A 24,480-nucleotide genomic window follows, 5' to 3' on the forward strand; every position below is an offset into this window, starting at 1 on the left:
GCATATGTGTGATCCGTACTAAGCTCGCCATACGTGTCTGACACAACGTCCCGTATATTTGCTTGTGTTATATACGTGATCGGGATTGGGGTAGGGGGTCGGTAGAACACTGCACGGGAACGGGCCGCGGGCCGGGGCTTTCTGTGTATACAGCTTCTTTCGGAAATGAAGGAAACCTGCCGCTGAATTTGGTCCAGTGATTTATTTGACGCCGAATAAAAGAAAGCGTATTGTAGACAGATGAGTAAAATGTCTTCCCAAAACTCTCTTGACGAAACCTTTGCTTCTACAGATACTACTGCCCTTAATTCTCTGTTGAGAATATTATTACTGTAAGATTCTTTTTTTTTTGTCTCATCTTGGCCTATTTTTATGTACTGGCGGTAAGCAGTACATTTTTAAGGCGTCTGCGCATGCAGACTTTGTCGGACCTGGGGCGGGCCTAGTGGAAACGCGGGCCAGGTACGCGCCTAGTTCATGTGTGCATGGGCCAGGGCCAGTCCCGGGCTTGGAGTTATGGGCCCGGGCTGGGCTCGGCCTTTAAACGGTGGGCATGGGCCGGGCCCGGACCGGAAAATCAGGTGCAGTGCTCTAGTCATGGGGTCGAGTGTGTGTTAATGCTGGAAGCACGTAGAGCATGAAAGCTTGCAGCGCGAACCCAAGACCCTTTTTGCAAGAAATTTCTATAAGCCAGCCAGATATATCAACTGGGAATTAAGTTCTATAAACAATTAGACCATGCAATTTACCATGGGCAGTGTCAAATAACTATATATGGTCCTTGAAGAAAAAAACTATGGCAATTAGAACATAACCGTTCAGCGGTTCAATTGTGCAAGTGCGTTACTGCAGGAAAGCCAAATTCAATTTCGAGTGACGCGGGAATTAATCCTGTGCCCTGAACGTCCGTTTCAACTTGGATACCGCGGCTGCGCTCATGTACCCATGCATGTTCAACGGACAGTCTTTCACGCTCTTCAGCGTTTGAATTTTTATCCCGAGAATGAAAACGAGTGAATTAAAGCGATGTAGGCCAAGGATTCTGTGGCTTAAGGGCTACTGTTGCAAGGTAGTTTTCACAAAATACAAAAGGCAGGTGACGCATAGTACCACTTAATTTCAGTGGTATGTACATTTACGTTCATGATCTACACTATTTGCCAGATATGTGGCAGTTATCTATTTAATCACCACACCAACCACACCAAACCATAGACCCATAGAGTTAATCGACAAACACACACCGCTTTGCCAATTGAAGGCCTAGGCCTAGCTGTAAAGGCAGGACGATTTCTGGATACGTTTTATTGGACTGATTCGTCGATGTGCGTTCTGTGACAAAAGGGGAACTGTGGAACCTGTGGAACGACGCGCGCTATGCCTTTAAGGTGCAAACGCCACCTTGAGCAAGATATGTGCTCATGCACAGAAAAACGGAAAATCGGCGGAATGCACATGGCTGCCGAGACGTACGTCTCATATGCCTCTTCGAGCGGTGGAACTTCTGACTTCGACGCCCCCAGTTTGGCGAGATCTACGATGACGACAATTCTACCGACAACTCTGCAGTAGTACAAGGCGGCCGGAGAGGTAAATATATACGTTCGAACTCGGTTGGCTAAAGACGCGCGGACAGACTTTACTCAAACCTGGGCTTGCTGTTCAATCTCTAACCAGTGAAGATCATGGTGTTAATTCATTTTATTTGACAACATAGAGCCGAGCCTAATAATTGTTCTGGGGTCGGAAAGCGCGGTCTTTGAGGAGCGTCTCATTTGCATAAGTGTGTGCGCAGTCGAGATCCCGTAAAAAAAAAAAAAAAAAAGTGGCAGGGGGGGGGGGGGGGTATAAGTACGCCAAACATCTCGGAAGATGCTACTTTGAATCTCTCACTGCCTGGGATGGACATTACACTGACGCCATGTTTACTGACCTTTTACAGTAATTGGCACGGTATTCCGTACAGCACCTTCATAGACTAAGTGTCATCTTAAATAAGCTCTCTGCTCCCAGTGGGCTACAACCTATGAGAGTAGGAGGGGGGGGGGGAGGGGGGAAGGGACTTTGTTTTAAGCTGCATCATATATGCAATCACAAATAATGGAACTTCCAGCAACAGGCACTTAGAAAGAAAACCAGAACGAGGAGACTGGGTCCCCGCATAATCTTTGTTTAGCTGTTGAGAGACCTTGTCGAGATGCAAAAACAGGATTTCTAGGAGGTCCCTTTTTGTGAGGTGATCTGCACTTGCTTAGTGACTGGAGAAGTGATTTTAATGGTTTACTGTGAATTTCACATTCCTGTGGTGATAGACAACATTGAAAAAATGGAACTGCACAATAAATGAGATAATGAGGAAAATATTTTTCTGCCACCACCATCACAATTACCCTACATCTCTCAAATAGTTCCATCAATGTTTTTCTGCCGCTTTGGAGCAGGAAAACAGGCCATATCAGTGTGAGTTCAGGACTAGTCTTTTATGCATTACCTCCACGTCTGGTTGTTAAATAGCTTGTGCTTGGATTCTGTGAGCTGAAAAACTAATGCATCACCCTTGCCCTAACTCTACTATTTTAGATCCATGCAGTAAACATATGTACCAGGATATATTATTTACATTATTAGATATATACCATAGTAGGAAGGGCCACTGTGTGTGTGTGTATGTGTGTGTGTAAGGGTGGGGGGTACATGCTCTTCAGCATGTTGCATAGAGCTCTGTAATCAAAGCTTTACTTGAATGTATGTTAACGGTGTGCCCGATGTTTCATGAAAGTCGGCTGATTTATTGTCTAACATCTATGCTCTTTGTTACCAGGTTACACAGAGCATTGATGAAGACGAGGATAGAGAGGTGCCCCTGGATTGATGCCAGGTATGAAAAAGGCTTTTGGCAGAGAAAGAGAATGCTCATGGCACAAAGTTGTCAGTGTTTGATTATATATTTGTTTCAGTTGCCCCCACTACAAGGAACTTCATATTCGCACCGTACGAAGTTTCTCGATTTATAATCTGGTATCTAATTTTCAGCACAGTTCAAACTAAGCACAGTTAGCATAGTTTGCACATGACATCTCACACTGCATTCTTTCCTTGATGGTCTTTATTTTGAGATGTTTCAAAATACCTTTTATTTCTCTGTTGAGAAACTTGGTGTCCTATTAGAGCTGCCACTAAAAAGTGATAAACGTGATAACCAATAACCCTGCCTTTCTTACACCAGGCCAAAGCAAGATATTGCTTGCCAGTAGGCACAGATGTGCATGACAGTCTCCTGGAGCAGCCGGCAACAGCGCAGGTAAAATTGTAACATTTTAGTTTGGCCTGTCCCAGAATTTGTTATGGAAACGTTACAGTAGCTCTTGTGCTTGTTTTTTTTTTTTGTAACCTATTGTGCTGCAAGTAGAAAAAAAAAAGAAGATTGAGGTCTAAAGATTCAAACTAAAACTGCAACCAGTGTCTAAGATTTCAATTTTTTTTGTCAAGTTTCAAGTTTATTGCGCTTCATATATGATAGCATTACATACATAATAAATAAATACAAAAGGAGCCCCATAGTGAAATGTACTGTACTGGGACCTCCTCAGCTAATTAAAACGAGTTATGAAACGGAGCAGTGGTAACAGCAAATGTACAAAGTAAAAATATAGTATGTTATAACAATAATAATTTTTTCTCCCTTGCCTCTATAAAAAATAAATGTTATAGAGGCAAGGAAAAAAATTCATTCTTAAATTATAGAATACCCCACATGGAAGTAACCGTAGACACGACAAGTAGTATCATATCATAAAAAAAATGAAGAACAGCAGCATAGCGTAAATACAAGAAAATACAAGTATCCATTATTCAAATATTAATACAAACAAGTGAACATGTGCAAAAAAAGTTTTAAAAGTAACTTTTTATGAAGTGTGTATGAAGTATTTCATTAGTTGGTGGCACTGAATGATTGAAGAATTGAAGAACAAAATGAGCGCCATTAAACAAATGTAGCAAAAGACTTGATTTGATGTCCGGAGGTATGCTATTCCATGCTTTGACTGATGTGAATCCAACTACAGTAATTAGTGCTCACTCTTGGCAGGAGAAAATTACTTCTTGATGAAAATCTAGTGGTATTGGGGTCAGTAAGATCTTGACGATATATAAACTAGAGAAGATTGTTGTCACTAACAAAACAATATGTGAAAGTGGCTAAGTTATACGTGAGTAAGGCAGAGATGGGAAGAATGTTAAGTTTCTGAAAAAACTTGGGAATATTGCCACGGTATGGGCTGAATGTAAATATACGTAAAGCTTGGTTTTGTACGTGTTGTAGTGGTGTGATGTCACGTGTGAAGGATATGTGAAATCCCAAGTCGTAATGCAGTAATTAAGATGACTATGTATGAAAGCGTAGTATTATGTTCATATTCATGGAGAAAGGACCGTGCAGGTTTGAAATCCATTTATCGCTCTGAACGCTGATAGCCTCAGTGCCAGTTGGCTGTCGGCAAGAAACAGGAATTAGTGGCTGAGTTGCTGCTAAAGCAAGGAAATGGCTTGACAAAAGCTGAAAAATGAGAGCACCTGTAGGAGGACAGGGTTTCCAATGTCACCAAGTTGCAGTTTCCAAAAGACACAGTGTTATCAAGTGTGTTTACCATGCTTAGAGGACACCCTATCTGAGGTTGATCATCAATAAATATAAAGTCACTCACTAAAGCCTGTTAATTTGCTTCTGTCAAGCTTTATTGATGACTTTAAGATCATAATTTTAATGCCAATGACACCTATAGTTGTATGGATTTACTGAAAAGTCAGTGGCTCTTCAGATACTTTTTATTTTTTTCTTTCCCACCTTTTAATACCTGACCCATATCCCAAAACAGCACTTTAAGCCCTGGTCACATTGTTGCATAAACAAGGATGTGACTTTGATATGCACCACGCTGAAGGTTTTTTAGTTTTCTTTCAGCTTGAGTGTTACTCGCGCTACCAAGAGTGAGATTCTGTGATCAGTAATGCCTGCGATAATTATGCAAAAAGCAGTTCAGTGACTTAGAGAGGTATGTCACTGTGATTTCGGAGGGAAGTGGATAAACAAAAATATGCTTCAAGGTTTAGTCAGGGCTTTGTCACATTCTATGCATCAAGGTTGGTGGGGCCTGAATTACTCTTTTCTCCTCTAATTTAGCAGCTGCGCAAGGTGGAAGCAAAAAATTGCTAAATATATACTTAAATATTGTTTAGCAGAATCAGATCTATGTACGTATCTAGCTTGACTATTAGGAGGAGCCATGTGTGGCTCTGGAAGAAGCAAAATCATGGTCAGTCAGTGCTACCACGTGCATCTTCATGTTTTTGCTGCAACAAGAGCACGCCATAATTACCCCCCGCTGCACACAATTACTCGTGTCTGCCATAGGATGCCACAATGTTAGGAGACTCAGGTTATCATAAAAGACATAAAAGATGAGTGCTTGACCTATGGCAATGTAGTCGCTTAAGATTTACATTTTTCCAATGTACATTTAGTTATTTAAATGTTTAGTTCTGGAGAATTGCTGATTTTAACTCTAATGCTGCCAAGACTACTAAAATAGGTGCTTTTCCTGGCTGAATATCGTTCCAGATACTGAAATTACGAACACTTTTTGGCTTGCAGTTGGCAAGCGGCCATGTAGCAAGCTTGGCCTTCCAGCGTTCACCATGTAGCATTTCTCCTTTTCCTTCCATTGATACCCCTTAACATCCAAAGTGTTTACATATACGGCTTTAGGTGGGCGTTTCAATCAATTTCAGTTATAACAGTTGCTTTTAAAATTATAATTGCCATATGAGCGCTTAAGCCTGTTTTACATGCAAGTGAAAACTCCAGCAATTTCTGCCGGAGTAACTAAAGAACTTATTTTGAGCTGTCACGGCAGCTCGAGTTCTCCAGTTCCAACCTGTTGGAAATTTTTTGCTGTGTCGATGCCGCTCACCACTGAGTTCACTCAATTGCTTGCATGTGAACCAGCCTTTATGTGAAGATTTAAAAAGTAATTGAACAAATTTTAGTTAAATAGGAAACTAGCAGGGATAGCTATTGTCTCTTTAAACGTTTATCGAGCCTCATAAACTGATTATAAAAATGAATTGCGTGTAGTGGCCATCCTCTCTTTTTTTTAAAGAATTGGATCTGTTGTGTCCACTTTTCTGCTCCCCATCCTTGGTTTAATGAAACTGCCATGCAACATTGATTAATATGCTACTGTCATTTAATAGTTGTAAGTGGCGTGCAGTGCTGTTCATGAAGCTTACCATGATATAAATATTTTAAGCTTCAATAATTTCAGAAAGGAAAGCTGGGCTAAGTTCTTATTGAGTGAGGCAAGATTTTCTCCTCTGGACTCACATTTTTTTTTTTATCAAAGCAGGAAGAAGTGCCAGTACCTTATCCTGTGCCAAATGATGCAGACAGCTCAGGTTCTGATGAAGACTGAGGTCCTCAAGTGAGCATGTTTCTTTTTTTCTGAAATGCTGAAGATTTAAATGCCATATAAAACATAAATTAGAAGGATGCAACTTTCAGTATACATTAATTGTAGTTCAAAATTGAGTTTATTATGTGTATATAATTGTAAAGGATAATTCTATCTTGACACCAAAAGCTTTGAATGAAGTCCAAATGTTAAGCATTTTGGGCAGATAACCTTTCTCTGGCTTGCATGTTCAGTACATGCTCACCTTTATGCTGACCCTAACAAATGTAACAAAAATGGAATTTATCATGCAAGGAACCATATCGCACTGTTTGTCAGTAAAATACACCTGTCATTGTATCAGTTAGACTCTGCTATTTGGCACTTATGTATAAGTGGACTGTAGGAAAATTTGATGTGAACTAACATTTTCCTCCAATTAATATTTGTGGAATATCTCATTTATTTTAAGATGCTGAGTGCAGAGCTCAACAAAGTACTTTGCAAGTTGCTGATGAGAGGACACAAGTTGCAGCCCTTCTCATGTCCTATGTGATGCACCATAAAGTCAGCAACCAGGGGGATGACAGACCCGCTGGACCTGCTGAATATCATCTTGTACCCAGGAAAAGCTCCAAAAATTGAAATATACTTGCTTTTCAAAGCTTTGGGTGTACACATTCCTGAAGCTGAGAACCACTTCTATTGTCTTGATTGTACCAGGTACTTGGGTAGTACAGCTCAGATTGAGATTCACTGCGAGAACTGTGAATGGGATATTGACATAGCCTTTCGCTCTTCCTTCCTTGTAATTCCTTTGAAAGAGCAGCTTCAACGAATTCTTGGGCAGCAAAACTTCAAGTTGCTTCCGCAAAGAATCGGAGGAAGTGTGATGACGTAGTGGATGGCATAGAACATGCCAGGCATGTCGGCTGATTTTTCAACTCACAATATTTCACTATTGTGGAATACAGATAGAATTAAAGTGTTTTAAAAATTAACTTTTGACATCTGGCCAGTTCAGTGTGATATTCTTGAGCTGGACCTTGCAGTCTGAAAGCAGAACATGCTTATGCCTGCTATTTGTTTTGGTTTTTCAAAGCCAAACTGACCACTCTTTTTACACCCTTTGCAAAGGAGCTACAGAAGCTTTCCTTAGGATTTCCATTAGTTAAACATGGAGAACAGGTCCAAACAAGGGTATTTGCAGCTGCGTATTCAGTGGATGCCATTCGTTCAGCAGTCAGAAACTATAAACAATTTAATGGTTTTTATGGGTGTGGCTGGTTTTACTACCCCGGGGGCTCTTCATATGAATATTGAGATCCTGCTCCAGTGTGCAGGACTGCTGTGAAACATATTGAAGTGGCTAGAAAAGGCACACCTTAAGTGCCTATTTATTAATAGAGTCAAGGGACCTGCCGTGACCTCGTTTTGAGGTGGTGGATGATTTCATCCCTGATTACCAGCATTGTGCCTGCTTTGGTGTCATGTGACAGTTACTCAAACTGTGGCTAGAAAGCAAGTATGACTGCCCTTAGTAGAAAAGAAACAAATTGACTCAGCTAAATAGCCCGGTGTTGACCATCTCACCTCTGATAGAGATCACCTGCACCCCAATGAGGTTTGAAGACTGAGCTAGGTAATTGGAAGGTGTCAGACCCCCTACAGACCCCCTACCATGCTCTGTAGAGAGGAGGGCTCCTGCTACTTTGTCGAGCAAATAGTTACTTTGGGCATACCACTTCTTTCTTTTTATTATTATTTCTTTTATTTTCTATTATTATTTTTTTGCTGGAGGTGCTGCGATGTGCAGGTCTGACTTACTCCTTTAGACTGAACCAGCTCTGCTAGATGCTTTAACAATAGTTACACGAGTTGTGTCGATACATTTCCTAACTCCTCTGTGGTGCACTGTTATTCACTGAGGCTTTTTTTGAGCTCCAGAAGCCTGCAGTATTGGTGCAATAAGCATTACCTTTAGTAAGTGTCGGTTTCCTCTTTCACTCCTTGTTTCCACTTGTGCAGCTTTATGCATTTTGGAAGTTTTCCAGTCATGGATGCTTACTGAGTTTTTTATTGCCTTTACTTTTACATTTGTCATTTTTGCTAATTCTTTTTCCAATTGTATACATACATATATATATATATATATATATATATATATATATATATATATATATATATATATATATATTAATATGTACATTTTACTTCTCCCTGCTAAGTTTTCTGCCATTGTTACAAGTAAGCTTGTTTTTTTTTTCCTGTCATGTGGCTTCTATGAGGTATGTATTTATAGTTGTGCTTCATTTACCCTTTCATGCATCTTTCCCAATTTTGCCTGCTTGGCGAGTATTTGGGTACAGTTTAAATCTGAAGTAGTGAAGGATGTGTTCTCTGTGCATCTTCTTTTTCCCATTATTTTTTGTCTCTATGTTTGTTTGTTTTTTTCACTTTCTGGCCTTTTTCATTTTTTTTTCTTTTGCACCTCTTACAATTGTAGTCTAACGGGCCTGGAGGAAAGTGGTGGCACATGGAGCACTGAACACAGGGCTCCACTTGGGAAGAAAGAGATAAATGAAATAAAAGTTGTTCCTCCTCCTAAATCTGCTACTAATATATCTTTGTCAGTTAATGAGAGTGGGCACGTTCCAGATATCTTGTCTTTGGTGAAGTGAATTCCTCGCTGCTGGCTTACTCAGGCACATTAACAAGATCTTGCCTTTATAAGAAAAAGTTGCTTGCCAAACTGCACTATAAGCACTTGCTTCCACTCTGATCAGCTTTTGAAATGGTAATGAAGGCTTGGAGCATCATGTTTTGAAAGGGTGATATAAAACGGGAGAGAGGGGGGCAAGTGATCTGAAAAGGCAAGCTGTTGGGTATACTTATGATCATCTTGACATCTATTCATTAATAGCTTTCTGTTGCCATTGAAAGTCACAATCAAGGAGTCCAGCAAGGTCATATAACATTCACTGCTCTTGTGAATGCTTGAGGCAGCGAGGCTTGCCGATTCTGAAAGTCGACAGTTGGAACTTGCATGTTCTGGGCAGGGTCGGTGCCAGAGTTGGCTAGAGCTGTTGTGTCAGTGACAGAGTGGCAGGGTCAGTTGGTGGCAATATCAGTAAGAATATTGTAGATGATTTCGTCTTCATAACAAAATTGTTCAGCGATTACCAAGCCAGCGGCTTCCTCCCATTTGTTGAGTGTTATGGCAGCAGTAATGGGGCAAAGGGGGCAGGTGGGCATCAGCTTCTTAGGCTTTGACTGTCTAGCACTAATGCAGCGCTAGACAGTCTCTGAATGTATTTAGCACTAATGCAGCGGTTCAGGGCATAGCCAAATTGTCTAATGCTTGTGTGTCTGCTTGTAGTGCTTTCACACTAAAAAGAAACAATGGGGACATAGTGGATTCAAACCCAGGAATTACTCATGGGAAGCAAGTATGAAGTGCTGTAGCTATAACTGCAGTGGATCCCCCCATGTGCAGACTGCAACACACTTTTGCACTGTGCACTGGATGTCCTCATCTCCATCAACTGCCACCTGTGCACAAAAGCTTTCGATGTCCTACTCGATTGAACTGTGTTAAATTTTTTTTTGATGCTCAAACAACTGGGTTACAGGCAACTACACAGAATGGCTAAAACAAAGGCTCATAACGCAAGATGAAGCCGTGGTTGTCTCTGGCTTCGTGAATGGGCTAAGCTTATTGTTTTGACTCCATTGCTCTTCGGGTGTCACTTGCTGATTCTAATGGATGGCTCGTATTCTCACTAATTTCATTTTGTAGAACAGGTGCTGTTATATGTTTATTCTATTATTTTCTTTGTGCAGTCACCATTCTTTGTTGGTTTAAAATGTGTAATAAATTTTTTGAATGTCTTGCAACCTTCGTGATTATTGTCCTACAATGATACATACGTCACTGAGAGCAGCTCATAAGTTGCAAAGGGACACATGAGTCATGATTTGTGCTTCCATATATCCGCAAAGTTTCAAAATATTGTTTAAATATGATTTCAGCCATGCCTACTTGATGAAGCAGCCAGTCTAGAGCTCGAAACTTCATAGCTTTTTGCAGATTCATTAAAATAAAGATGCCAGATAAGAGATTTTCTTTTTTTTTTTTGCACAGAAAGGAACAACTATAGATTGCAACAAACACTTGTTTGGAAAGTTAGAGGGCATAAAGAAAAGCTGTTTTCTTTTACCATGATGAAAATAACCACATTTTGCTCAGCCTGACTGGATTTTTAGCGTTAATTTTCTAATGTCTTTTGCAGAGTTAAAAAATAGCCGTGGGCTAAAGCGCTTACATAACCCCCCTCCCCTTTTTTTTTGTCCTTACTCACTTTTATCCTACACTTCTGCAATATGCCCCATTTTATTCTATCTATATTAAACTTAAGAAGGACAAGATGTGATTATTGGGATTAGTGCGAGAGTGATGCATTAGTTTGGCACCACACAGAACAGAAGCAAAGCCATTAACAGTCAGACATGACTAGTCCGGCACTCACTCTGATACAGCCCATTTTCCTCCCCTAAAGAAGCAGAAAAGAACAGACAGAACTATTTGAGAGATGAAGGGCGATAGTGATAGGGATGAAGGTGGCGGTGTAAAAAAAAATTACTTGCATCAGTTCTTTGAATTACATTTTTTTTCATGTAGTCGACTGTCACAGGATGGAAGCCCGTTATACTTTGTGGCACGGGCAGAGGCTCTTTATTTTTCTTTCCTTTTGCATGCCTCAACATAATATATGTCACAGGATGGAGGGGAAACTATTAAAACTTCTGTGATAATATAAGCAGGTGCAGATCACCTCACATGAAAGGGGCCTCCGAGAATGGTGGGGAATCCCTGCTTTTACAGCTCGACAGGGTCTCCCCTGTTGCTAAACAAATCAGTCGGATTAAGCAGGGACCCCGTCTCATTTTTAGTTTTCCTCTTCATACCTGTTGCTCATAAGTTACGTTATTTGCTGTCCTATATATGAAGCAGGTTAGAATAAATTGGCCCTCTCCTCCTACCTTCGGAGATAAGATCCTGGGCCGCAGCCTCCTTAGCCCACATCTTAATTCAGCGCTGCTTGGCCACCAGCTCATTAATGGCCAGAGATTAAGGCCCGCAGTAGCAACAAATCCCTTTTAAATGAAAAAATATTGGGAAAGATGATCAGTTTGATGAATGTAGCTCAGTTTGACATTATCAATATTTAAAACCACGCAAAAGTTGAAAAAAGAAATGTGTTCCAGAATGAGTAAAAAGTGCAAAATAGTTATTTTATGCAAGCCCGATCTGCTCGGTCTCACTTTCTGCAAGAACTTTTTGGCAGTTTCTTGGAACAGGAGCTTGTGGGTAAATGCAACATTGAATGGAAGGAAGGAACAGCTCAAACGGACCGGACGTAGGAAGGAGAGACAGGCACATGAGTAGCTCATGTGTCTGTCTCGCCTTCTACACGTCCCGTCCGTTTGAGTTTTTCCTTCCTTCCATTCAACATGAACCAATCAGCCGACAAAGCCCTCTTCTTGAAATGCAACATTATGTCTTTTGCTTGTCACCATACAGTGCAATAGCGCCTATGTGTGTGTCAATTTTTCTGCTGGATTAAAATTTCAGAAATTGTTGAGCACTCTTTCTGTGAAAGTAGCTTTGTTGCACATGCAAAAAAAATATATTACCTTTGACAAAATCCACAGAAGGAATTAAGGGTTGAGCAATGAATATAGGTTCTGCACACTATTCGAAGCACTGTTTTATGTGTTTAAAAAAGCTCACGCGGTAATAGGTTGTGTAATGTCTGTGATATTGTTAGTGGCCCCAGGTCCACCAGGAGCCAGAGACAGCTTGAACACACATGGAAATGTAGTGGACCCACGGACGGCAATGAAAATGACAGGAAAACAATAAAACAAAAAGAGCATCCTACATGAACGGCATTGTTTAATGCCAATGGCTGGCAACGAGGTGTGGGACAGCAGCGTGCGTCGCCTGCATGTGGCTTGGAGCGCTGAGCGCTTGCGTCAGATAACATACGGGCTGGCGGCTGGCAGGGTACCATGATGCGTTGCCAAATGCCAGTCTCACGCGGCCACGTTACCTGACCGTTCCAGCTAACGGCCTCACTGTTCGGATGCGCACGTGTGGCCAGTCCGCACGAGCTGTCATCCACATCATTACAATGCATCTTTATTTGCACAAGGTTTAATGATCATTAAAATTAGTCCCCAGTGTCCGTTTATTAAAATTGTACTTTTGACAAATTAAATACACATTTGCAGAAATACATTTTTAGTTCATTGCCAATATGCTACCCCAAATATGATTTTGAGCACTGATATTTGAAGAAAGCTTGAAGTGTGCTTCAAATATATTTTCAAGGACTGTCCATTTTCATAATTGAAGTATACTTTAGGCACATTGCTTTCACATTTACAAAAGTACATTTTAAATTCATTTTCAAGATGCTGCCCCAAATATGATTTTAAGCATGCTTTTTCTAAGGATGCTTGAAGGGTGCTGCAAATATATCTTCAAGGGCCACCCATTTACTATACCTGAAGTGTACTTCAGACAAATTTATTTCATATTTGCAAAAGTACATACGTAATTCATTTTAAGTATGTAAAAAATGCCTACATATATTTTCACCTATTTGAACTATACTCGAAATGTACTTTCAGATACGATATTTTTGACACATTTTAAAAATACATTTTGAATATTCAGCAAGGAATTTGATGAACATATTTCAGACATATTTTGAGCACATTCGTGAATACAAATTACATTTAAAATGCGTAAAAAATATGCCACTGTGTATTCCAAACGTACTTCTTTTTGCTAAGGGGTGTCTGGGGGAGGGGGGGGGGGGGGTAGGACGATTAATGTAGGTCTATTTTCAGTCAAATACAAATGTTTGTGAATGCAGAGTAGTAATTTCTCATTTTCCTCTTTACGGTGACTGTAATATATATATATATATATATATATATATATATATATATATATATATATATATATATATATATATATATATATATATATATATATATATATATATATATATATATATATATATATATATATAATTCTGAAGGGACATTCTAATTCAACAGACCTATATACGAAGTCTTTGTCAGTACTGGACTCAATTATAAGAGCTTGGCGTTGTGATTATAATTTAAGAACTAACCTACGATAGGGTGACAGCCTATCTGTACTCCCCCCCGATTGGGTGTCACCCACCTAACAGCGTGTCATTGCCATCCATCCGCTTCTGACGTAGATCGGAAGACCTATAGTGAGCCTTTTCACTGGCTGTGCGGACGTGACGCTGGAGGAACGCGCCGGGACATTAGCGACGGGGCTCAGTCACGTACATCGGCATATCTAAGTTTAGAAGGAATAGGATATGCATTCGGTTTAATTGCAACGCCCTTCGATGTTCGATATGCTACATAAAACATGTTTTAAATACGAATGTGATTGACGGAATGCCGATATTTCTTGCGGTGTTCGTAATTTCCGTAAACATCGTTTTAGAGAGCTTTTAAATATTTAAACCATAAAATTCAGTATGCGCAACCAATGAACATTTGCAGCTGTAACATGATATGTGTACCCTGCGAATTGTTTCTTCATTGTTAATTTCTTACAATATGAGGTCAAATGAATGTAGCCCTAGCGAGGTAATTAAATCTTACCAGTTGTCAGATATTGCTATTAAGCAAGGGTTCTGATCTTTTTACAACAACAATGACGCGCGCTGTGTTTGGTTCTGACCCTGGAGCTCAAATGCTGAGAATTGAGAGGATGCTGATGCTGACGATTCAAGAACCAACTATAAATTCGATTAGCTTAGAAAAATGAGCTATTAATCTCGAGAACAGTCAAGTAAAAAGAGCATTGCGACACGAGGCAGCGGGTGCCAATGAGCATTCAGCGAAGAATCGCATCTGTCTGTTGCTTTTATTAGTAAAGGAAAAGCTAGGAAAACAGCCTCTAAATATTTAAACACATATAAATGTTCATTTCCGCTTTACTGATGTTTAAACTCATGCAAGGTGTGGCCGTCTCGGTTCAAGTAAAGGACGCTTCTATATTTTTGTTTTTCTCCACCTACGAAAGCACAAGAGCTCAGCATTTTATGTGAACCTATTTTGAGAATAGCCTCTTTTTGTAACAAAGAAACCCTGAGGCGTGTCAACTTGCCCCACGTTAGAAGTGCAACCATAATTTTCACCCACCGCCGCTTAGCACATTCGAGATATCACTGAATACTTCGTGGTTTACCATATCGTAAATCACATGGTATAGTTTAGCTCCGTTAAATTGTGAAGCTTCTCTGCTCTCGAGTATCCAGCAAACTAATATTTCTTTTTCAGACCGAACTGCGCTTATTGAAGTCAAGCAGGAAGGTTATGAATATGCCCACTTACGCTTGATGCTCCTGTTGTCTCTAGTGCGAAGTCGTCCGGTTGAACGAGGCAGACATGTAAGCACTAAATAAATTTGCCACAACTCCTCTCTGGACGGAAAAATATCATAAAAGACTGCTTGCATTCATTTATATACATGGCCCTCCGTAATCACCACTGAATACGAGCGTGCTTAACTGTATACTATACGTTGAATTATATTTATGTTTCTGAATCGATACGAACTTTGGCTATCCCTCCAAGAACGTTTAGTGCAAACTCAGCAGCTGGTACGTGAGTGAAACCACCGTCTTCTTGTTACAAAAAAACAGAAGAATCGTTTTTTCGTTCTGGCAGATACAACTGAGGGCGGCAAAAGAGTAACGCCCCGAGGCGAGACCTACAACAGCGGTTAAATCAAACCCACGTTCAGCGGCAGTTTATGCCTGCAGGACGCCTACATCGTGAGCAAAGACATGCTAGCTTGGTATTTTGTCGTGGAATAATATTCGCTAGCAGCCTTCCCTCTGGTTGACCCTAACATGATAAAGTAATTGTCCTCGTAGCCACATCTGGAGCTCTCGGTTAAGCTGAATCTATGCCATCTAGGTAACAGGATTCGCAGTGCTGCCCTCGCTGATGGGTATCACTGCTGCGCAGAGGAGATAAAGCAACAGCTTAGTATGGCGCAGTAGAACGCTGTTTAATGATGCGACGCAGTGAATCTCGAGGATATGCACAATTTGTGTCAGCCCCCCCCCCCTCCCTATAGAAAAGTAGAGCGTCGCGAAAACAATCAATCAATCAATCAATCAATCAATCAATCAATCAATCAATCAATCAATCAATCAATCAATCAATGTATTTCATTTTTCCAGAAAACAAGCTGGATGGTCTCCTGGGCTAAAAGCTCCTCAAGAAGCGTGACTAAGGCCCAAGAGACCAATACGTGGCAGTAGCATACAAAACGAAGACACAGCAGCAGGATATAGCACCAACAATCGTTATATAGTTGGTTGAAGAAAAGTAGAAAACATGATATTTACATTGGAGATTAAACAGAAAGACAAAAATCAAACAATTCTAATTACATCCTAAAACTGTACACCCGAAACAGTTCAAAACCCGAAATTCACATCCGGGATGACAAAAGAAAAATAAAGTAGTGAAACAAATTCAGTAGCTTCAACTTAAAAAATGAGTTCTATCTAAAAAAAAAAACAAATAAAAGAATAAAAACAGCAAACAGGAATTTTATTGCTTAAAAAAAATCAGAAACAGCAAACAGGAATTTTACTGCTCTGAAAACAAAGACATGAGCTCTTTTCGATTGGGGATTACTATGTGCAGAAATTTGTTCAGTATTGCTGCTAGATTGTGAGCCAGAGATTGGAGCTTGTAAAATGTACGGAATCGTGGAATTTCCCATATATTCAGATTTCTGGTGGGTATATTAGTATTTCGTCATTGTAAGCTTGCCAGTGATGCCATGTAGTTTGTATTATCAGGAGAGGAAAAATAGTATGTTTTTAGCAATCGGAATTCATAAATGCGTTCTACAGATACAATTTCATATAACCGAAAGGCATTTCTTGTACTGGAATTTGTTGTAGTGGAAATATATTCCATATTTCCAATGTGGCGAATTATTTGTTTTTGTATCATGAAAAGCCTGTTTAAATTACCTTTCGTGGTTGTACACCAAACTAACGTGCAGTAAGATAAATAGAAAGAAACAAAGCTTGATAGATTAAGATTTTTTATTTTTACAGGTAGTACGCTGCGATAGCGTGATAAGAATCCAGTTATCGAAGATAATTTCTTGCTTAGGTAACCAATGTGAGTGTCCCAGCTTAATTTGGACGAAACATATACTCCAAGGATTTTATGGTCATGAACGATTTGTATTTCTTGGTGATCGAGCTGAGAGAAAATATTAGCTTGCACTTTCTTATTCCTTGCGCAAAAAATAATTGCTTTTGTTTTGCCAGCATTAATTTTAAGTAGATTTAGTCTTGACCATCTTGACAATTTTTCCAAAACCTCGTTGGACTTCAGTACTAAATAACTGATGTTAAAACCAGAAAAATAACAAAGTGCTATCATCGGCATATATAATAAATTCTATTGTCTTGTCTATAGTTTCAATGTCATTAATGAAGGCATTAAATAAAAGTGGGCCTAGTACGCTGCCCTGCGGGATGCCATATTTCATTGGTAGAAGCAATCAGTTATATCGATGTATGCTTACAAACTGAGCTCTACTTTTAAGGTAAGGTTTTATTAGGTCTGAGCATCGCCCACGAATTCCATATGTTTCAAGCCTTTGGATTAGAATTTGGAGGTCGAGGCAGTCAAAAGCTTTACTGAAGTCCGCGAAAAGAGCTACAGTGAACTTGCTATCGTCTATATTTTGCAAAATATGTGCCTTTAACGTTAACAGGGCCATCTCCGTGGGCTTGCCTTTCATAAACCCAAATTGCGCGGTAGTTATAACTTTATGGATTTCGAAAAACTTGGTTACTCTGAGAGATAGAATTTTTTCAAGTGCTTTGCTAAAAACTGGAAGGATGGATATTGGTCGGTAATTAGTTGGCAAGTTTCTATTTCCGCCCTTAAAAATTACTGAGACTTTAGCAATATTCATTGCATCAGGAAAAATTCCCGATTCCATTACTAAGTTAAAAATATGGACAAGAGCAAGCGCAATTATACTTAAGACGTACTTTATGGGCTTAATTTGGAGGTTATCTGCTTCTAAAGCTTTGCTGTTTGGCAAGGCCATCACTATATTAAAAATTTCAGTCATCTGTTGGCTTAAGTAAAATACTATCACTAACGCTATTGTCGTATATTAATTCTTCCGAGGGATTGCCTCTGGGGGCGGGGACAGCAACGTTAACAAAGTAATGATTTAAATACTCAGTATGTTCTTTTCCACTAAGTTCTCGGCCACCCACCAGCATTGAATCAGGAATAGAATCAGGAATCAGAGCATTGAATCAGGAATCAGGAACTTTTCGACGACCCAAGACACTGGTAATTACTTTCCACGCAGCGTCAGGGCGCAGCTGAGTAACAGTAGGAAACATTTGTTCATAGTATGCCAATTTTGCACTTTTCAGCTTATCATTAAGGGTATTGCGAAAATGTTTAAACTCTCTAAGGGTCGATTCTAATCTTGTCCGTAAGAAAGATTGATATAGTCTATTTTTTAACTTTATCATCCTTAGATGCTCTTTTGTTATCCAAGGCTTCCTGGCCTTCTTACAGCGTTTTATATTTTTAAAAGGAAAATGTTAACCATAGACAACTACAAACACCTTGTTGAATTCATTACATGCTTCGTTTGGGTCACCTTTGGATTTTACAGAAGACCAGTTTTGGGACATGATCGCTGGTTTGAACAGTTCCAAACTGTTTTTCGTGATGTGTTGTGTAACAAAAGGTGTGTTTGGTTGAGCAGTTTCCACAGGATTACTGCAGTGTGTCATAAAAACCGGACAGTGATCACTGACATCAAAGGAGATTTTACCTGCACTGTAAATGGTTGTATCTATGTTAGTTATCAAAACGATCGAGAGTCGAAGATGCATAACATGTAATACGAGTTGGTGAAACAATCACATTTGAGAAACCGAAAAAGAGTAGTTGTGCTTTGAAATCTTCCACTTGAATACTATCTTCCAAAATTTTTATGTTGAAATCGCCGCCGTTGATCAACATGAGGTTACATCGTGAAGCAACGTTGAGAAATGTTTTATAAAACTGAAAGAAGCGTATGACATTCCCTCGCGGTGGGCGGTACACAACTGAAATTATTTCTGTTTTGTTTTGCAGCGTCAGAATTTCATAGTCATCAGTGATCATACTTAATTCGGAACGAATTTCACATTTTTTTCGACTTGCAACAAGAATGGCAATACCGCCACCTCGCCTGCTTGGACGGTTGAGAAAAAAATTGTCACACTCTTCCATTTCTAGCATTTTGCAGTTGTTTGAGTACAAAGTTTCACTTATTAGTATTACGTCCAACTGAAACGAAAACTGGTTTGAAAAGCAGAGCAATTTCATCCTCTTTACAGCCAGCCGAACGTGCATTGACATTCAGAATGGATTCGAAAGAAGTCTGATGAAATTCGAGTTTTGATGGCAGTATCAATTCGTGATACTCCATTTTACCTTTTTTTTTGTAGTTAGCCTAGCTAATACACTATTTACTGCGTATTGCTGGATACATAACTGGCATGGGGCTGGCTTGAGAAGATTTTAGCAATGTCATTTTCAGTTAGTATCTGAACAGTCGGCATGCCGTCTGTTTGCCTGGCGATGATCTTGCCATTGCTCACCCAGCCTGACTTCCATTCCTTTTCGTACTTTTTCTTGACAGTCATAGCTAGTAGCTTCTTAAGCGTTGGACAAAGATGTTTGTTTACGTAGATGGGTTGCGAAGTACCAAAACCAATGTCCTTGTTCGTATGATGCATCTTCTTGTTTTCCTGAGCACGTTATCTCGTTTAGCTCGAGAATGGAACTGGATGGTGATGTTTGTTTTATCACAGCTTCGCGTGGGCACACGGTGGCAGACCTCGATGTCTGTCACGGAAATAGATTCTTTTACAGCGTCTTCGATCATTGTCAGGACATCGATAACCGATTAATTTTCAGCTTTAATCACGTCCTGTATTTCCAGGTTGTTTTTCCTAGAGTACTACTCAGAAAGGGTAAGCCGATTTTCCAAATCTTTCATTTTGGTTTCCACAGAAGTGACGGTTGCATGCAGTTCTTAGTTTTCGGCAACGTTTTGCTCGTTTTTTGAAACCACTTGATCCAGTTTCTTTTCCAGCTTGTCAATTGTGTCATACGCAAACTGAAGGCTCTGGGTTATACTCTTTTGTTCATTCTTGAGGTCGCGGATTTCATTCCGCAGATCCCTTTTCATCCACTCGCGAAAAACCTTATGCTCTTGCTTGATTTCCTCTTTTAACTTGGTGATTTCAACTTTCACGTCGTCCTTCATCTTGCATCAGGAGAGAAAAAAAAACAGCTCTGCAGAAAGTGATAAACGCAAGTCCCCCACGGGGCAGACCACAAGGTTTCACACTTGGCAGTAGCGGCGTAAATAAAATCAAAATGCAAGGACCAAGAATACACAAAACTTAAGCTAACCTGTGAAGTAGAACAGGAGCGGTTACAGTGGTGCTCACATCGGTCGTCGCTACTGCCAAGTGAGCCAGGGGCGATTCGGTAATTCCTTTTGTAGCATCCGGATAAGCAGTGTTGTGGGCGTATCGGAGCGCAGGCGCAGTGGGTAATGCCGCACGTCAGAGGCCAACTTGTGTCGCTGAGCGCCTGGCTTGCTTGATCGCAATGCAGAAGCAGGTACTGACGCAGGTGTTCGGGCGAAGAGCGTATCTGTGAAGTAGAAAAGGTGCGGTTAAAGTGGTGCGCACATCGGCCGTCGCTACTGCCAAGTGAGCCAGGGGCGGTTCGGTAATTACTTTTGTAGCATCCGGATAAGCAGTGTTGTGGGCGTATCGGAGCGCAGGCGCAGTGGGTAATGCCGCACGTCAGAGGCCAACTTGTGTCGCTGAGCGCCTGGCTTGCTTGATCGCAATGCAGAAGCAGGTACTGACGCAGGTGTTCGGGCGAAGAGCGTATCTGTGAAGTAGAACAGGAGCGGTTAAAGTGGTGCGCACATCGGCCGTCGCTACTGCCAAGCCGGTGATTAGTGCGCAGGAGACAGCATCCCAGCACAGGAAAATAAAGCAAGGCGTTGTCATTCTTAGCTCGACGCGATACTCATGTTAGTAACAATCACACTCGATTTGGGGTCACTTTGGCGCGACCTTTGTAACGGCTTAGGAATGCATGTGTTCAGGCCATGTGCAGAAAGATAAAATTGGCCGAACTATGCAGATGCCTAATCAAACGATTGATGTGGGCAGGAGGCGGTTCCACGCTACAGAATTGTGCGCTCTCTCTAAAGGTCCGCCAACCTAGGAAGAATTTAGTCTGAGGTTGCAGTTCAGAAAATTGAAGGCCCGTTCGCTATGCTCTGACGTCGGTGCAGCTCTCGTTACGGCCATGACCCGTTCCCTGCATTTCAGTCTGATGCCGTCGCTTGGCTTTTGACAGGACGGCAAGCTGAGCTCGCTCTTGTCTACGCCGGCCTCGACCTTAGCAAGCACGAACAAGTTTCCTCCACATCACCAGTGCACGGCTACACGGCAGTAGCTGCGCATTCCACACGTTTTTTTTTTTTCGAATTGTCTAATCGGATTTACCGGGTTTAACATCCGAAAGCAAGCGACACCTGCTTTACGGGGCACTTTATGGCAGGGCTCCAAAACGTTTGGCCACCTGGGGCTCATTAACGTGCACTAGCATCCAACAGTACACGCGCACATTGCCTTTCTCTTCCATCAAAACGTAGCCACCGCATCCGGGATTTCGAACCCACGCCCTTGGGATCAGCAGTCGAACGACCCAACCCTGAGCCACCGCGGCAGAGGCTTGATTTTTTATTTGTTTTTTAGCTTCTTCCCTCGCCAGCTCGCATACGCAATCTTGGTTGAGCTCCATCTCGTAGAGCATTTGCGCTTCAAATCTGGAGCCGTTCACATAAGCGCGAGATAGCCGAGGAACTGCACTTCTCGCGGCAACTTCCCAAAATAACATATTACGAGAGCGTGATGCAACAGGAGCGAAAATAATGAAGAGAAAAGCCGTTGTACGAGCACTTTTTTTTCTTTTATTTTATCTCTACCTCTGTCCGTGACATCTCCCTTTGTTTTCTCCTCCTGCTGGCCTTCTTTCTCTTATCAACGCCCATCTCCTTTCTCTTATTCTTTATTCCAGGCTGCTTGGATTGGGGAGCTTGGAAGAATTTTATCTTCGCCAAAGCTCAGCTTGTTGTCCAAAGTCCACCTTGTAAAAAAGAAAATGAAAGCGTGTTACTACAGCCTAACGCCAATTGGCTTTGGGCCAAGAAATATTTTGAGTCAGCATCACGTCTGCGCGTATTTGGCCGCTTAACCACGAACGCTCATATTGAAATTTAGGGGCATTAGTTCGTAATCTTTTCTTTTAGGGTCCTTCCGCTTCCTTTTCACTATTTGTCGGCGTGAGGTATGATCCTGGAGCCAGCAGATGATGTCAAAATGATGATATTATTTGACAGAAGGCGCCAGTAATGTAGAATAAAAGAAATTAATCTAAATTATTCTGCATAGTGCACACTTGCGATTGCGAAAAAGAAATGTGTGTCTTATTTCACTGCATACAGCCAATGAATTCAGCGAACTGACAGCAAAAAGGGAAGGAATTCAACGGCGTTTTGGGTGATGTTTTCGTGATGGGTTGCAACTCGTACTGCGTAAGGATGTAACTATTCAAAGGGTGATCTAGCTTTGTTTGTGAGCAAGGTTTAGGGGATATGTAGGACCAATAACATGCCTTTACGTGTACGATAACAGGACAAAAAATTACAAAATCGTTTCATTTAGCTTTGACGGTGTGTGAGGGGAGTGCATGTAGTACCATGAAGGGTATTAGGCAGCCCTATGATCTGCAAAAGCAAGGATTTTGGTTTAAAAATTGCGTTACATGTTTACTAATAACTCATTGAGGCCAATGTATACATCATTACGTATACACTCAGATGTGCACCAAGAGTTGAATTCATACAGAAACCGCTTGTTGCATGGGCATTAGCTCTGACAGCGACTTGGATTTTAGTCTCACCACATTGTATCGTATGAAAAAAAAATGCAGTGTTAGATGGTCACAGAATGCATCTCAACGTACATGCGACTCTTCATTTTCTTACTAGCTCCACAATACCCAATTTTCTTTTAAATGCACCTTCAGCGCTGGCCTGGTGGCTATAAGGCGAAGCCATGCTTAGTACGGCGCCGCCGGGTCAATCAGTCAATGGCCGTGAAGGCCGCATGTCATCGGGGGGGGGGGGGGGGGGACGAAATGCGAAGCCATCTGTTGTCTGAGCGGTATTAGGGCACTAGAAAATGGCAGGCGCTCGAATGCGGACCGGAGATCTCTACAATGCCGTCCCATTTAATCCACTGCTGTTCCGAGTTGTCGACTATTAATTGTATATCATAGCATCCACACCATAGCATAGGATTTTCTTTGCAACGTTGGAATCCGGCAGCTTCCGCGCACTGCGTACGTTTAACGTAACCGCAGGTGGCGCAATTGCGGCGCAGAATTGGTAATGAAAACGAAAATGTGATCATATATCGCGCACGAACGCATAGCGGTTAGAGGTTAGCCAGGAATATATTTCTCACATGTCTTGGTCGCATCGAACTTATATTGAAACCTACACCATATAGGGGGTCTCCATGTGACGTCAAAGACTACGTCAGTGCGCAGCTGACGCTATCTTGGCATCTATATTCTGACAAGAGCAGTCGGAGTCTCAATTATTCTCCTGTGCGTTGGTTTTCTCCGTCGCTCAACCTCATACCAGCACCGATGTGATGAAAACTAAATCGGTATCATGAGTGACACTTCGGGCAGGCCTTCCTTCTTAGCTTTTACCAATCAACGCTTTTGTTCCAGTAATTGACACCTATTCAGAGTTTGTGTCTGCTTCGGCCCTGATCTTATCTGTTCCGGCTTAATGCAATATGTTCTTTATACACCGTTGCGAAAGTGAATGTATCAACAAACGCCCACTAAATGCGTTTGCACGCTTGATTATGGGTGGACGAAAATATGCATCGTAGTTGTGGATAATAATTGGCGTTTATTTGAGTCCGCTCACACTCGATGGACTTGAACCGCGTTTTCTCGAACGTGCCCTATTTGGGCCACATGAGAAAGTGAGCTATTTTACAAAGACCGACGGCGTATCCACTGAAAGGAATTTGAGAGGAATTCCAGAATCCTTGCGATAAAGTATTGTGCCTAACCTTTTTGGAGGAAATGTTCCCTTCCACCTTCGTGGGCTGGCTACGTAATAATAGGGGTTGGAAGTTTCGGATTTCAATCTTTGAAATTGCGCTTTTTGAAGTGTTCATTCCGGAACATCGCTTTTGTTTCTTTATTTTTTGTTACAAAATAAATTTTTCTTTTGAGTGAGTTACAGCCTTTTTTGCGTTATAAAGTGGTAATCCTGTATAATTCAAAAAGTATGCTAGAGTTTTTTAAGGCCAACGTCTTATTTACCACTAATCAGGACGCACATGATAGATCTTGGAGCTGCGCTTTTAGAAGAAATCGCTGACTTCATTAAAATTCAGTCTTGCTTTTTGGGTGCGGGACACTCACGTGGTCTGCTTTATTATGGAAGGTATCGAAGTTCTCAATCGTCACGGTAGCCAGGACATGATGTATTGCGCTACCCAATCTAGTGGCGTCGCTAGGGCCACCCGCACCAGGTACAAATGCACGGTGCTCCCCCCCCCCCCCCCTCCCCACGCCGCCGTCCCGCCTTTTAAGCACCGGATCGCAACTTCCTTTGTACCTCCTCTGTAGTGCCTTTCCGCGTTTTGAAAGTGTCAGTTGCATCCGAGGGTCGAGAGAGACAGGAGATAAATGAACAAGACAAAAGACTGCCGGAGAG

The 24,480-nt window shown here is 41.2% G+C and overlaps 1 long non-coding RNA gene across 1 annotated transcript; it reads left to right on the forward strand.

Moving 5' to 3' along the window:
• The first annotated feature begins 1,561 nt into the window (after positions 1-1,561).
• On the forward strand, positions 1,562-6,438 carry LOC146172605 (uncharacterized). Its single transcript, XR_014702533.1, has 3 exons — positions 1,562-1,590; positions 2,822-2,878; positions 6,405-6,438. It is a non-coding gene; the product is annotated as an uncharacterized LOC146172605 (long non-coding RNA).
• Positions 6,439-24,480: the final 18,042 nt, after the last annotated feature.

This window comes from Amblyomma maculatum, unplaced genomic scaffold (genome assembly GCF_055883805.1).
Source record: "Amblyomma maculatum isolate TAMU_Amacu unplaced genomic scaffold, ASM5588380v1 scaffold_13, whole genome shotgun sequence".
NCBI lineage: Eukaryota > Metazoa > Arthropoda > Arachnida > Ixodida > Ixodidae > Amblyomma > Amblyomma maculatum.